Source organism: Cuculus canorus, chromosome 17, assembly GCF_017976375.1.
Source record: "Cuculus canorus isolate bCucCan1 chromosome 17, bCucCan1.pri, whole genome shotgun sequence".
Lineage (NCBI taxonomy): Eukaryota > Metazoa > Chordata > Aves > Cuculiformes > Cuculidae > Cuculus > Cuculus canorus.
In genome coordinates, this window is record NC_071417.1 from 1,964,844 (window position 1) to 1,979,259 (window position 14,416).

A 14,416-nucleotide genomic window follows, 5' to 3' on the forward strand; every position below is an offset into this window, starting at 1 on the left:
CTTGCTTTGACGTGAAGGGAGAGGAACAACCTACCCCTCAGCAATCAAATGGGCAGCAAGCAAGGAGTTCTCCAAATAGTTTCTCTTCCCCTCTTGTGCACATGTTCTCGTCAGCCCTGCTTGGCAGATGTCAAGGGGGTGAGGCAGTAATGCAATTACACCATCACTTCTTTAGATTGCACATTCAATAAAAAAAATTAATGGCTAAATCTCTTTACTGACATTGCGGTGTTAGAGCTGCTCCTGCTGCTGTTGATTTCTCCCCCCTCCCACAATGAGGATGGTCAAACACTGGAACTGGGGCCCAGATGTGGGGGTCTCCATCCTTGGGGATGCTCAGGATTTACCTGATGGTCCTGAGCAACCTGATCTAATTGGAGCAGCTCTGAGCTGGATTGTTGGACCAGGGGCCTTACTGTGTCATGTTCTGGCTCTGCTGTTCGGGCTGTTCTGATATGGAATAACTTGAATGATTTTTTGGATCTGCAGTCTTGCTGTCAAAGGGGTCTTGGCAAGGGCAGCTGCCTCTCCCTCTGCCCCAACAGAGTCCTTGACTCTTCCTCTGAGGCATATCCTGCCATGCAAAGTCAGGAACAGGATCTGTAATTAGATGGATATTGGGATCTGATTTAACCTGACAGTAAATAAGTTCCTCTGAGCCAGGACAAGTCAAGGCAAGGGTTAGTTCTGGTTGCAGGTACTGACCTTTTGATGAGAACGGACTTAAAATGGATCAAGGCCTTAGAGTCCCTCTTTTAAGTGTAAAATGAAGTTAAATGAACTTTCTCAGTGTGCAGTTGTTTTGTGACATGGTGAAATGCACAGGCAGTATAAAAAGGTGGGGTAAACCCTACTAGAAACCAAAAAGATCCTACCCAAATTTGTGGGGTTTTTTTGTGTTTTTCTTTTAAAGGCATATAAACAAAGTTTGGGTTTTGGCTTATTTTCATACCCTCTCTTGTTCCCATCCTTTTCTGTACTTTCAAAGCACAAGATCATCTAAAATAGTGTTAATTTTTCAAGACTCTTGATCTGGCAGTCTGATGTAGGGACACTTCTGAGTGGTTCTCCTGTTGCTGACAGGCTGAGTTGGTATTTGCCGTGATGCTGTGTGGGTTCTGGTTCGAAGTCAAGCTACCAAACAACAGGATATGGCAGTGAAACAAACCCCTAGGGTAAACAGAGCTATAAACCAGTGATCTTAATAATTTTGCATAACAATGTAGAATAGAGAGATTATTCCCACTCCTCAAATACCTGTGATCTCACGATTTTTATTCAAAACTTTAAGACAGTGTTACAGTAATACAGAAGATCTGCCTGCTGTTAAACACACAAATATCCTATTGCTTTCTAGCTTGGCTACAAGCAAAAAATACCAACTGGTAACATAACACAGGGCGTTGTACTCTAGAAGTGACTAACTAGAGTCATTTAACTTTTAATTTGTTCTGGGTAACATCAAAGCGATGAAAATGCTGTTAATCTTTCTATTCTGAATAAAGCGTCTGCTAATAGGGAGGTGTGAGGGAGGCAGAGCCTGTTAAAAGATTTTAATTAAGTGAAAGTGGTAGTATTACCCAGGGACAAAATACTGTCTTTTCTTCTTTAAGTGGTGCCTAGTGGAAGGCATGCAGTAATGCCCTGTCTGCCTGAGCTCCCGTCTGTGCTGAAGGAGTTTGTAGGTGCCAGTTAAGGGATGGCTGAGATGGTGTTGGGCCATGGTGTGTCGCTTAGTGCTGCAGGGTTGTGTTAAGGTTGCAGGACTGGTTGGGTGCTGAACCCTGTGAGTGTGGTGGGAGCTGCGTGGAGTCTGACAGCTGCTGCTGCAAAGGGCTCAGCTGTGCAAAGAGCATCAACAGCCCCAGCGAGCAGCACCAAGGCTGATGCCAGGTCTTCCTCTAGCTCCCTGCAGGCAGCTGGAGGTGATGTCTGTTATCCTGCTGTTTTCTTCCAGTTCTTACTAAGCTCATCATCCCCCTGGTGCCGATACACAGAAGAATGACTTTTTCTACTCTCCAAGACAGTCAATACTAACGACACACAGGTATTTACGGCCTTCCTGCGATGCCCGTGCAGGTCCACTGATGAAAAAGGGCTGCACGTCTGTAAGAAGAACTGGAACCAAGACTGCAAGAAGTGACTAGGTGGGGAAGTTGCCTTCCTCTTCCTCACTGCATATGTGTGTTTGTGGGAGAAGACTGGTGGTTCTGCCTGGATGCACAGCCCGTGGTCCTGGCTGCTTCTACTTTACCACAGCAGCAACTGAGGGTTTTTGTTTTTTTCCTGAATTACAGCATATATGAATGAAGGATAAATGAATATTATGACCTAGCAGGTCTCCCAGTGAACAGTCTTCCTGCATGCCATGTGGGTTGGATGCAACCCAGACGGCTGTGCACCAGCCCTCGTGAACAGGCCTTGTGGTGGCCCTTGCATGGTACGTTTCTCTCGGGAAAAATACCCCCTTGATTGCAGTGTTCTGCTGAAAGGGACAGAATAACTCAAGGGACCTTAATTCTACAATCTTTATTTTCACAGTTAGGTTTTTACATTCCATCATACAAATAACAGTAATCAAAATGAGCCCAACAAAGTAAGAAAAAACCCCAAACCAAAACAACTTCAAAAATACCAAACTGCAATTTTTACATAGGAATTATTTTGAACTGTATTTTTATTTTGTTAGGATGTTTGGCAAATATAGTTGCTTGTCACTAAATTCCTGCAAAGTTTTTTCTCTGCTGGCAGAGTGAATTTACTTTTGCATGTGTATATATATGTTTAAAAATATTTGGAGAGTGAGGTTACCATTTTTAATGAAAAATAGATTTTGATCATAGAAATCATTCTCATCATAGACATTTCTAAAGTTTGATGGATTTTTAACTACTCGGCATGTATATCAGACCTAGAGTCATGTGAGTATGGGTCATAGGGTCGAGTCTTCCTGTGGGGCTCATCTTTCCTGTTTGCAAAAGTAATACCTTTAAGACATGTGCCCAACTGATTGTTTATGCTGCTACAAAAACCAAATGATGGACGTTAATTTAAATTAATATAATCTCAGTAATCACTGGATTTATTGCCGGGGAAAGCTTAAGACATTCATTCTGCCAAGAGCTGAGATCATGGTTTCTGAACTTTACTGCTTTGTATTGATACGCAGGTGCTAATCGTTTCCATAAGGCTGAGCCATAATTTGCTGGCCTCCTCTATAAAGCATACCAGCTTTTCACAGTGCCCTTTTATATATACTGCTTTACGTGGCAACTGTAACTAACAATTAAACCAGTATGTAATATATTAATTTTCTTAGTTTATAGAAGATTGTCTTATGGGGCGGCATATTAAGAAGAAATACCTGGATGTTTGTGTTTTGTAGTGTCCAGCCCTTCAGTGGTTCAGGTTCATGCACAGGTATGAACATATGACCCCCATTGACAATCGAGTTGCAAATGGCTCTGTTGAGTAATTGCAACATCAGTCTTCTCTAACTGAAACTTCAAAGTAATTTTAGCTTTTTATAATTACAAAGCTAGCAGACTGTATTAATTTCCAAATGTTTTGGAACTGATTTTCAAGCTGATCTGCAACATGTAATTAAGATAAGTCTCAAAGGCCCAGAACTTGAAGAAATTATTTGGCAGGTAGGCTTGGACAGTTCTTTTTTATTACGTAAAGCCTATTGGGGAAATCTTCACCAATGCGTAAAATTTACATTGGACACGAACTGGTCTGGATAAAGTGGTACCTCCAGTTGGGTTGGCAAAGAGAGGGAGGTGCAGAGAGGGCACACAGACATGACCAAACTTGTGATAATGGGAAGACTTTAGTGACAATTTTGATGCAAGTTTTGATAGAAAAACATACATTTTCACTTTCTTTTTAAAGCATAAAATCTATTGTTATTCTAGATCTTAATGTAACTCAGTGGATGAATTTGAAGCATGGCCATTTCATTGATTAGAAACACTTTCTCACCTAGGAAGTGTACTAGGCTTATGGGGCTTCTGCACTCCATAGGTAAAGAAAAGCTTGTAGGACAAGACTTCAAATGTAGTGAAGTGTTTATAGCTGGCGATGAGTTCCCTAAGGGGATTCTTAAAAGCGCCCAAGCATACTGACTCACTAGTTTGTTCTTGGTATTTGGGTATAAATGAGCATGAAAACTGGGCCTGAGGGACACAGAGAATGGCCATCACCTGAACTGGCTCATCCTGGTGTCCTAGTCTTAATCTCTTTCCCAGTAAAAAGCTTCTCATGGCTGAAAGTAAGGCTGGCTGTATTAATGCACTTGAAATATTCATCCAGTGAGTAACCCCCAACTACTTTTCAGGGACGTAAGGCTTCAATTACCGCACCCAGGATTATAAAAAATAAATATTGATCTCCATTGTTTCTCAGACCGTCTGAAAGCTATAGGAAGCTGTATTATAGGGGTGAGCTGGGAACTATTAGACAAGACATGGAAAAGAAGAGGGGAAAAATGATGTAACTGATTCTGGCCTGGCAGTTATTTAACAATGAGTCTAACTTGTGGTATGAGTAGGGAACTCAGGAGGTTCCTGGCCAGCCCAAGGGGACAAGATCAGGTTAAGTATCTTTGCATTCAAAATAAAATATAGGAGTGGGAGGAAGGAGTAATGTGCAAATAGCAGCTGATTCCAGAACTGAGTATAACTAGCAAAGATTTCCTTTCTTCCTTTCCATTTTCATTGTATAACAGGAAGGCTTGTAGTTAAGCGCTTTGCATTTTCTGTTTCAAGGAACAGAAACACGTGAGTATTTCCACAGAAATCATGGTGATGGAGGCACTAACTTTTTGAAACTGTGAGGTTCTCAAAAAACAGAAAGGTTTTAAGAAATGTAGATTTACATGGGAGGTGAAGATCTTCAGTGATTTCAAATAAGGGAAGAGCAGTGCTAGTGGTACGCTGTAGCCCTCTAACTCCAACCTCTGTGCCTGTAAGATGGGTGATGAGTGCTAATTAAGCTGGTGAGAGATGAGCCGCTTGTGCAAGGCAGTGCTGTTGAGCTTGGTTTCTCCTGTCTTGTGCATAACACCTTGAAAATCAGGTGCAAAGTGCCTTTACCTCCTTTCCTGCAAACCTTCCTTGGCTACTGCTCTGTTGATACTCGGGGATATTATCTTGCCTCTGTGTGTATATTTTCAATGAGAAAACTAACTTTTATTGGAAACAAGAGTCTTATTTAAAATAAGAAAGAGAGCAAAGAATTTTTATCCTTCCATGAAGTTGATCCAAACCTTCAAAGTGTTTTGGTAATTGTGTTTATGGCTAAAAGATTGATTATTTAAGTCTGTGTTAGAGTATACTTTTTAGTATGAAGTAATGGCTCATTACAGACCAGCTCAGGAATGCTTTTGAGTTTTTTAGGAATTTTTTAAAGCTTGGATAGAGAAGGAAGACTATGAGGCACTAAGTTTAGCATTTCAGAACATCTGGATCTGCTCTATGGTTTATTTTTTAATATGTTTTCCATGAGTCTCATTAACCACATGGCTTGATGGCAAAATGAATTCAAGTGTAGCATTTGGAATGAGACCCTGGATAAAAGTTCAGCTTGCTAACTAGAGTCAAGTGACTTGCTCTTGTGTCTGGTTAGGCCATGTGGATTCACAGAAAAAGCCCATCTTGGCTACTGCTGTTTCTTTTCTCTGCCAAAAGCTGCAAAAGATAAAGCAGGCAAAGGAAGTACTAAATTACAGAACACCTAATCTTTACTTCTTTGTTTAATTTCAAATGAGTCTCTCAGATCTCATAAACTAGAAATGAGGACAACACAGAAGGCCAACCACAAGATGGTCTAGGACTTGCACTTGAGTGAAGAGTCTCTTGTGGCTGTAGGGGCAGGAGAGAGTACGGATTAATCTGATTAATGTCTTGTTTAGGTTGTACTGTTACAGTGGTGCTGAGAGTTGTTCTTCTGACAGGCTGTCAGCATACCAGCAAGGTGTAGAAAGAACTGGTGTCTGTTTAGCTGCTATTAATTCTGAGAAGACTGAGATTGTGGTGGTGGTAGTGTTGGTAGAGAAATAGATATTGTTATTGCTATGAACTTCATAAGGACCTTATTGCTGATGAACACTGATAGATGTGATGATTTAACTTCAACTCTGCAAGTGGTCTTTAACCACTGGTCTTTTCCCTTCCCTCTGGTGTCCTTTCTTTCACAGATCTTTTCTCCCCTTTTCTCTCTTCCAAGCACATGTACTTATTCTGATGCTGCTTTCAGCTCGGCCCAAATGCTAATGAGGCCTCAGGTCTTCAACTCTGCTCTTGTGTTAGGAGGGACGGGCTGACTAAGACACAACCAAGGGCAACTTTTGAGAACTGGGGGGGGTCAATCACTACAAGACTTCTGTAGCCTTCCCTAAAATCCCTGTTGTTCATTGCCATTCTGTCTTAACAGTGACATGCAGTGGCAGCACAATGCAACAGAGGCAGCTGCAGACATCATACAAATGTGTTACTGTATCACTTTTTTCCACTGACATGTGAACACCTTGGAGGATCTCGGTGTATGTTGTGTCCCTGCATTAGCTACCCGAGAGGGTTTTGTTGACTGTCTCAAACCTGCAGGGTAGGGCGCAGGACAGTACAGGCTAAGGGTGGAGAGATGCATCTAGGCAGAAGAGTATCCTCTACACGGCAAGGATGTTTTCTCTTTTCCTGGCATATAAAACTAAATATTCTTGTCCTGGTATTATTGTTATAAGCAATTATTCACTCTATTCTTGTTGTGCATGATATTGTTCTCTGAATTGTCTCCTGCATTTTATGCATGTACAAGCACATGCAGAACTATTGTAAATATTTCTGTTGAGATTCTACCAGCTAAAAAATGTTAGCTGCTGCTGGGTACGACTTTGGTTCCCTTGTACCTGGGAGTGATTCATAGAGGTCATTCTGCAAAACCTATATTTCCCAAGAAAGTCTGGAAATGGTGTTGAATTGATCTTTAGAGAATTGATTCCTTGCAAAATGTTTGCAGAAGGGTTGGATGGCAGCGTTTGTACAGGCAGCAAAGGATGGATTCCTGAGGAAGGAAAGGAGGGGGCCCCAAAGAAATAAAATGAAGGATGTTGAGGGAGGGGTAGGCTGTGGAAAGGTAGAGGAAGTCTGGTGTTAATACTTTTTTGGTGGTATCTTTTGTGCTTTAGGGATACAGCTAGTCTACATGCATGAAAAATAAGGAGCGTTAGTGTGTCAGTGTGAAAAGGATGCTGAAGATGGAGCCAAGGATAGCACTATTTGTTTTCAGTGACTTGTACAGATTCCTGAGCTGAGGAGTAGAAGGGTTAACCACTGTGTGTATTAAGGCTACAAAAAGCTTTTCAAACAAGAACATAAATTACTGAAGCTGCTATTCACAAAAACACATATCAGACATAAAACAACTGCCACAGCTTTTCAGATGTCTTATTGTGCCTCGTCTCATGGTGATGACTGGAGTGCTCTGGGACTACTTTTCAAAGTATTCTCCTTTGTATCTCAAGAATACGCAATGGCTCAGCCTTGACATCTATCTTCATATGTAAGGAGGCTGATAGGTCACTAGTGACATAGCTGCAAACATGTTATCAAGCATCTTCTGATTGCTACCAAGCAATAAGACAGCAGTTAGATGTTCCTTTCCTGAATATCTTACTATATTATTTTATATACTTTAAATTACAGGAAAGGAAAAAGCACTAAACATTATTTTTTTCTCTGCTTTGTGACTTGCAGGGAGTCTGAGATCAATGTTTCCAGCCACCACTGGATTCCCTCATTCACAGCAGGGTCTTGCTCTGAAGTGAATATGCAAAATTCCTAATCCTAGAGAGATGCTGATGTCCAGATCTAGAGAGATAATACTCAACTAATCAGATATTCATGCACTTCTGCCCCCTCTGTTTAAAAGCAGCCAGATGCTGCCATGGTCTTTATCAAATCAGACTAAGCAAACAATAAATTAATGTTGCTGGACCAGGATTTTTTTTGTCCCCTTCACAGCTACTGTGGACTGGGTCTGTGACGCCAACTAGTCAGAGTGATTAGTCTTGCCTTCATGCTTGAGAAGTTGCAAAATTGTCTATACACAGTTTATAATGGATCAGTTTGATGACTCAGTTCACTGCATGGACACGCACAACACTGCCACAGCTGTTGGAGACAAACTGGTTTGTGGCCAGACTCCGGTTTGAGGGGAGGAGGGGTTTCTCTATAGGACTATTTGCTCTTCTCCCTCTGCCTCCTACTAGGTAGTGACCTGAGCATCAGGTTTCTGTCATGAAGAAAATCTCGTTTTATTCCTGGGCAATGTGATGCCGTGTGATGCTATGAAGGTAAATAAAGGCAGAATCCAGAGCATCAAGTACAGCTCATTCTGGCTGGCAAGGAGGTTCCTCAGGTCTTGCTCCCAAGACAAGTCTATCTCTTAGGAAGCAACTGAGGCAGTTATGGTTATCACCAAAAGTTCATACAGCTGTAGTGCTAAATGCTCTTTGTTACACAGGTGAAATAAATGGGATCAAGGGGTCCTAATTTTTGTGGATTTGTGTATGCCTGGAAATCTTGCTTTATCCCTGTGCTACAAGAAAATGGAAGAGGAAACAGTCATGTTAGTGGAACAAAATGCTGTGGTGGTTGAACTTCCTTGTTTGAGATCTTCAGCTTGAACTGTTGAAAGAGAGAAGATGGGTTAGTCGTTGATTGGCTTCAGAGATCTTCCTGATCTCATTTTTTTTAATGAGGGAGGGGCTTCCGTGATGGTTCTTCAGCCCATTCCTCTTGAAATGCTCCTCAGAGGTCTCCAGCCCTGTCCAAAGTGGTGGTGGTCACAGCCATGGGGACCCACGTGGGAGGTAATGCCAAGGTCAATGCTGCACACTGTGGGCAGCCCCTTTTACCCTCATAACATGCTTCAGCAGGCACGGGTATCTAAAATGCTTCTCCCCAAGCTTTGAGGCTGAGGAGTGTGTATGCAAAGCTGTTGACAGCATCAAGCTGAGATCTGCTGGAAATCAGGATCTGGGAGGCCTTATGCCAAGAAGAAAAATATCTTAAAGTGGCTTTAATTTTTAGCACTCGGTTAAATAGCTCATATTCCCTTTCGTGCCTTTAAGCTGAAAAAACCCCAGTCTCCCTCAGTAAGTGAAGCAAAAATGCAGGCAAGGCTCCTGTTTGCATTGTGGCAGAGGCATTCAGTCTGCTTCGTTATTTAGTATCAACAGATGAAAATTGTTGGCTCCACTTCTGATCTGTGGCATATTGCGTTTGCTCTTGTTGTCTGGGAGGGCTGACAAAGACACGAGGTCTGGAGCAACAGAGCTCTGGGGACCCTGGCTGAACCTGGCTTTGACATGGGGATGGCTCCATGGCTGGTGCCGGGATGGGTCAAAGCAGAGACCCACTGGGACGCATGGAGTTAGAGGGGAAAGTTCATGTATGAATATCTTCTTTCCCAAACCAGGAACTCTGCAAGAAGCAGGTCCCAGAGCGCCTAAGACTATTCAGCCCTTCTCAGTACCAGCTCTGGCAGCTCTGAAGCTGGTTGGGTCCAGCGATGCCCACTCGTGCTTGTACTAACACTGAATATAGGCAGTATGGTTTTGCCAGCCTCATCCTTCAGGCTCGCCCTGTTTCTAAACAGCTTGGCAGCAAATGTCCCTCGTCTCCTACACTCCTGCCTTTTATTTTTTCCTTATAATAAATTAGATAAAAATCCTAGGTTAACCACAGCTATGTGACCATGAGAGGCTCAGGGTTGAACTCTAGGGCTCTGGTCCTTTCAAGCACTAGCCCTGTGGTGACTCTGTAACAACCTCTTCTAGCTCTGCAGTTTTCCAAGTTTTCCAAAATTGGCTACCCATGTCCAAACCCCAAGCTGTTGGTGTGTACCTGCACCCCAATGGATGAGTTGAAGTGCATTTTTCCCCATTTCAGTTCCTTCACTAAACTTCTGTGGATCTGGAAGAACCAGAATATAACCTCCTCCTTCCACCATGTTCCCCGAATCTGTCTGGCTCAGAAGTGAAATATGAGCCTATCAACACCTGCTAACATAGATGTGCATCCAACATTTCAAGTGCCATGAATGCAGCAGAGAACTACCAGCTTTCCCAACCCCAAAACTGTTTAATAGATCCATGTGAACCTAGTCTGAAGCACAGAGAGGTGGCCTCTCTCTCCACTGAAAATAAGGTCTTTCATTGTCGTGTATTCCTGTCTTATGTGCTGCTATGGCTCAGCTGTAAACTTACTCATAAAGGCTGATGTGGACCCAAGGGTCAGTTTGAAATCTGTATTCATTCATCGTCCTGGAAAGATTAGCTACTTGTTCACACAAGTATCATGTCTACTTGCACATTGCTGGGAGGTGGAGCTGATTTTGGGGGTTTCTGCACAGTGGCACCCAGTTCTAGCAGGTTTTCCATGCCATACAGGTGCTGAGGGATGAATTCAGCCTCTGCTTCTCCCCATCACCGGTGAAATAATCCATCTGAAATGATGACTCAAAGCTTGTGGAGTTTACACTGTTGTGTTTGGGGGAAAAACACTTAGGGGATGTTTTTCTGTCTTAGTGTTGGAGTGCTTTTACTTAAGTACAGAACCATAAGGATTCCAGAAATTAATAAAGTTTTGCTCTGGCTCTTCTTTGGAGCTTGACTAATTTTACAGCAGGCTCCAAGGAGACTGTGTGCTGCTGTCTAGGAGGATTTTGAAGCTGAATAATGTTGAGATGAGGCAGTACAGTGGTTGTGTGGGATGGGGAAGGCTTTCTCAGTTCCACAGATGTGTCAGATGCTTCCGTTCTGCCGGGAGTGACTGATTCTCCAGGAGGATGGTGGATCTCCATGCGTTGAGAGGCATCACAGCTGTGGAGCTTTTAAGGGGGCTTCTGAGCTAAGGATCAGGTAATTGTGAGAGTTAGGGAGCATTTTCACCAAGCTGACCAATGAGCTGAGATGGCTTTTGGGACAGGCTCAGCTGGCACAGATGAGCTGGTAGTGTGAGAATGTGAAGAAGATAAACAAGATATTGTGTGGAGATTCAGTTAAGCAGTCGAAAGACAAATCACCTGCTGCATTTGTGACTGGTGAATAAAATAAAATAGCTTGGGAAAAAGCTTCAGGTCAGTTTCTTTTCTGGGCTGGAGAGACTAAATCAGAAGCCTACACCTTTCATGGACGGCAATCAAGCTCTTTTTCACCAAACATTTGGATGTCAACATGAGCAGCTTGAGCCTATGGAAGATTATAGACTTTTTCATGTGTCAGTCAAAATATCCTGCAGAGAAAAATGTCACGTTCTTCCTCTGTGTTACTGGCACTCATGTTTTGTAAAACACATAGCTTTTTATTTAAAATAGATCTGCTGATATAAAAAATGAACACAAAATATCAGGAAGTTGGCTGGTCTCTGAAAGGGATGCCTGCTGAGAATGTAAAATTAATTTGCTGCATGTGAAAAATGCTAGCTGTAGGGACAGATGACAGAGAAGGTGTCGGAAAGAGAATAGCATGGATATGTTTCCTCTTTTTGCCAAGCAAAATAGTCCAGTTTTGTTCACAAAGGGCTGTCTCGGGAGCGAAATTGGTAACCTGATCTTTATTCCTCTCATATTTGTTTAAGCCTTTACAGTCTTTTTTCTGGCAATTTTGCATATTTTATATAAGGACAGCAAATAAGTAGAGGGTCCTGATTTTTGCCAATGACAGATGCCTCATTTGCTTGGTGAGTAATATTATTGTTCTTTGTAAGGTCCTCAGGGTCTGTAGGTAACATGTTGGTCCATGTTTCCCCCCTGGCAGAGCTCTGCTGTTAGGACTTGGTTTATAGATCCAGTTTAACAGAAACAAATCCTGGATGTTCTTGGGGTGAATTAATTTTTCACTCGATTAAATAAACTAAAGCATCAACACTTTTTCCACATGTTTAAGAATACTGCATAAGATTTCCTAAACATACCAGGCCCAAGACAGCAGGAACGGAATTGGCCATTTCTCTCAGCTGCTGACTGTGACCTCCGTAACATCTTTTGTTTCTCTGGCACCCAACTGCATTTACTTTGAAGGACTGTTGGTAACAGCAGACCCAGGGGTGTGACTATGCTTTCAGGACGTGGTTTGACTCTTGGCTATGTAATGTTGAGTGTATGAAGATAAAGCCATGACTGTATCGCTGTGATGCTTAGCTGTCGCTTGTGGGTTAAAGCAAGCCATGATTCTCATGATCTGCACTAGATTTACACTTACACAGAAAATGCGGAGAGAGATGGGTGCTTAATTGTGAATTTAAGGCAAGACTGAGTAAGGAAAAGTGCATCTCTATTTTCACTTTCAAAAGAAGTTTTGAGGTTCGTGTTTCAGCCTTCCTCCGTGATTAACACCCGTGGGGTCCGGTCTGGAGGAGAGGAACCAGAAGATAGAAACTGTAGTTTCAGCGTCCTTAAGGCTTCTTGGTTGAACTGAACGTTGCTTCAAATTGATTGTTAAATCAGGGAGCGTGGGTGTAGCTCATTCCATTATAATCCCCACAAATTGCTTTGTAATCGAAAGCTTTTGTTCCAGTGTCAAGTCTTAAGCACCAAGTAAGAAGATCTATTCTACAAGACCAGACAAGATCTGACAGACAGCGGAAACTTAACTTTCAACAAATATAACAATCAACATGAGAGAACCAAAAGGTCCTCATTAAGCACTGCTGTTTTTAATTAATTGGTCCTTCAGATTTACTTCTTTAAAGCTGCTAACAGCCTTAAGCCTTTCCTAGATTAATTACAAAAGACGAGCAAATCACAATAATTAGTTTAGCCTCAGGCTCTTGCTAGGCCTCTGACCTATGTGTGTAGGTTTGCTCCATGCAGTGTAGACAGGGGGAAGTAATTTGCCTTCTTGTCTTGTTTCTGAATCAGACTTTCTGGCAGGAAGTGGTTTGGGGTGGTGTTTTTTTTTTTATTTTCTTCAGTTGTTGAAAAGTGTAATTTTCTTTCCCCTAATATATTCTTGTCACTTATTTTAAAATGATCCCTCTGCTGTAACGACTCCCACTTGGGCTGGAAACCCTCCTTCACCAACAACAGCTCCGTCAGTGATGATGACTTTCAAGGCTTGTAATTCTTGGCTTATGGGGCCTACAGACTCAGGGATGTATCATTAAAAATGAATCATGCTGCTCCCCTGAGGATGTGCTTGCTTCCCGGGATGCACATTAATGTGGATCCATCACCCCTCCTTTGCTGCAGAGGGGCCGGTAAGTCAACAGTGCAACGTCAGAGTGAATTTCAAAGAGGGACGTATGCATGTACTTGTTCATAAACAGAGGGAGAATTCCTGTATGTGCCTGTAACAGGCAGACCTGTCATTGCACCAAGAAGCTGGTGCTCTTTGCATCTTTTCCTGTCTGATCCATGCTTTCTTCTGTAACTTGATGCAGACTTTTGAGGCCATCTCTATTCCTTTCATTCAGGAGGCAAATCCTAATGTTTCAACAGTCATCTCCTTGGTTTCAGTGAGTCTGTTGAGAGTGTAATGGGAAAATATGCTTATCTTTGCCTGGAAATTATGTGCCTCAGTTTCCCTACCTGTAAAATGGGCACAGTACCAGCTCTTGGAGATTATTACGTGTCTTGACTTACTCATTTTGTAAATTGTTTTGAGATCCCAGGTTGATGGGGAGATAAGGGAAAATTATTGCAGTTTGTGCTTTTGATTAGATAATCATCTGCTTAATTTCCTGTGCGTTCAATGAGACTTATCAAGGCACCTAAGAATTATGCTAAACTGTGGTTTTCAGAAGTGACATCATCGCTGTGCTGTACTGTCTGACAAAACCAAGTGTAACCATGGATAACCACTCAAAATGTTTTTTTGAGATATCTGCTGTGCCTCTCCATGGGGCCCTTTCCAGGTGTAAAGTCAAGTGGGATGTCCTGGGCTGAGGTTACAGGGGCTGTCTGCTCCCTGTGCCCTGCAGGCAAGAGGCTCCCACTGCTCCAAAGCTTTTGAGTCCAGAAGCAGAATGTAGTCCTGCTGCCAAGAGAGGACGATGTACTTTCTAAGCACAGTAATGCTGTTCAGCACAATATACTGCTCTACATCATACATTGTGCTGTATATCCACAGGGAGGACACGGATCTGTGAGAGCGAGTCTAGAAGTGGCCACGAAGGCCTGGAGCACCTCCCATAGGAGGGCAGGCTGAGAAAGTTGGGGTTGTTCACCCTGGAGAAGAGAAGCATCTGGGAGACCTTACAGCAGCCTTCCAGTACCTAAAGGGGACCAACAGGAAAGATGGGGAGACACTCTTTATCAGGGAGTGTAGTGATAGGATGAGGGGTAATAATTTTAAGTTGAAAGAGGGGAGATTTAGATTAGATATAAAGAAGAAAGTTTTTCCTGTGAGGAT

At 42.5% G+C, this 14,416-nt stretch overlaps 1 long non-coding RNA gene across 1 annotated transcript in view; it reads left to right on the forward strand.

Annotated features, from left to right (window-relative positions):
• LOC128853919 (uncharacterized) overlaps positions 1 to 14,416 on the forward strand; it is a 188,313-nt gene that overhangs the window by 116,304 nt on the left and 57,593 nt on the right. The gene's annotated exons all lie outside the window — the stretch shown is intronic.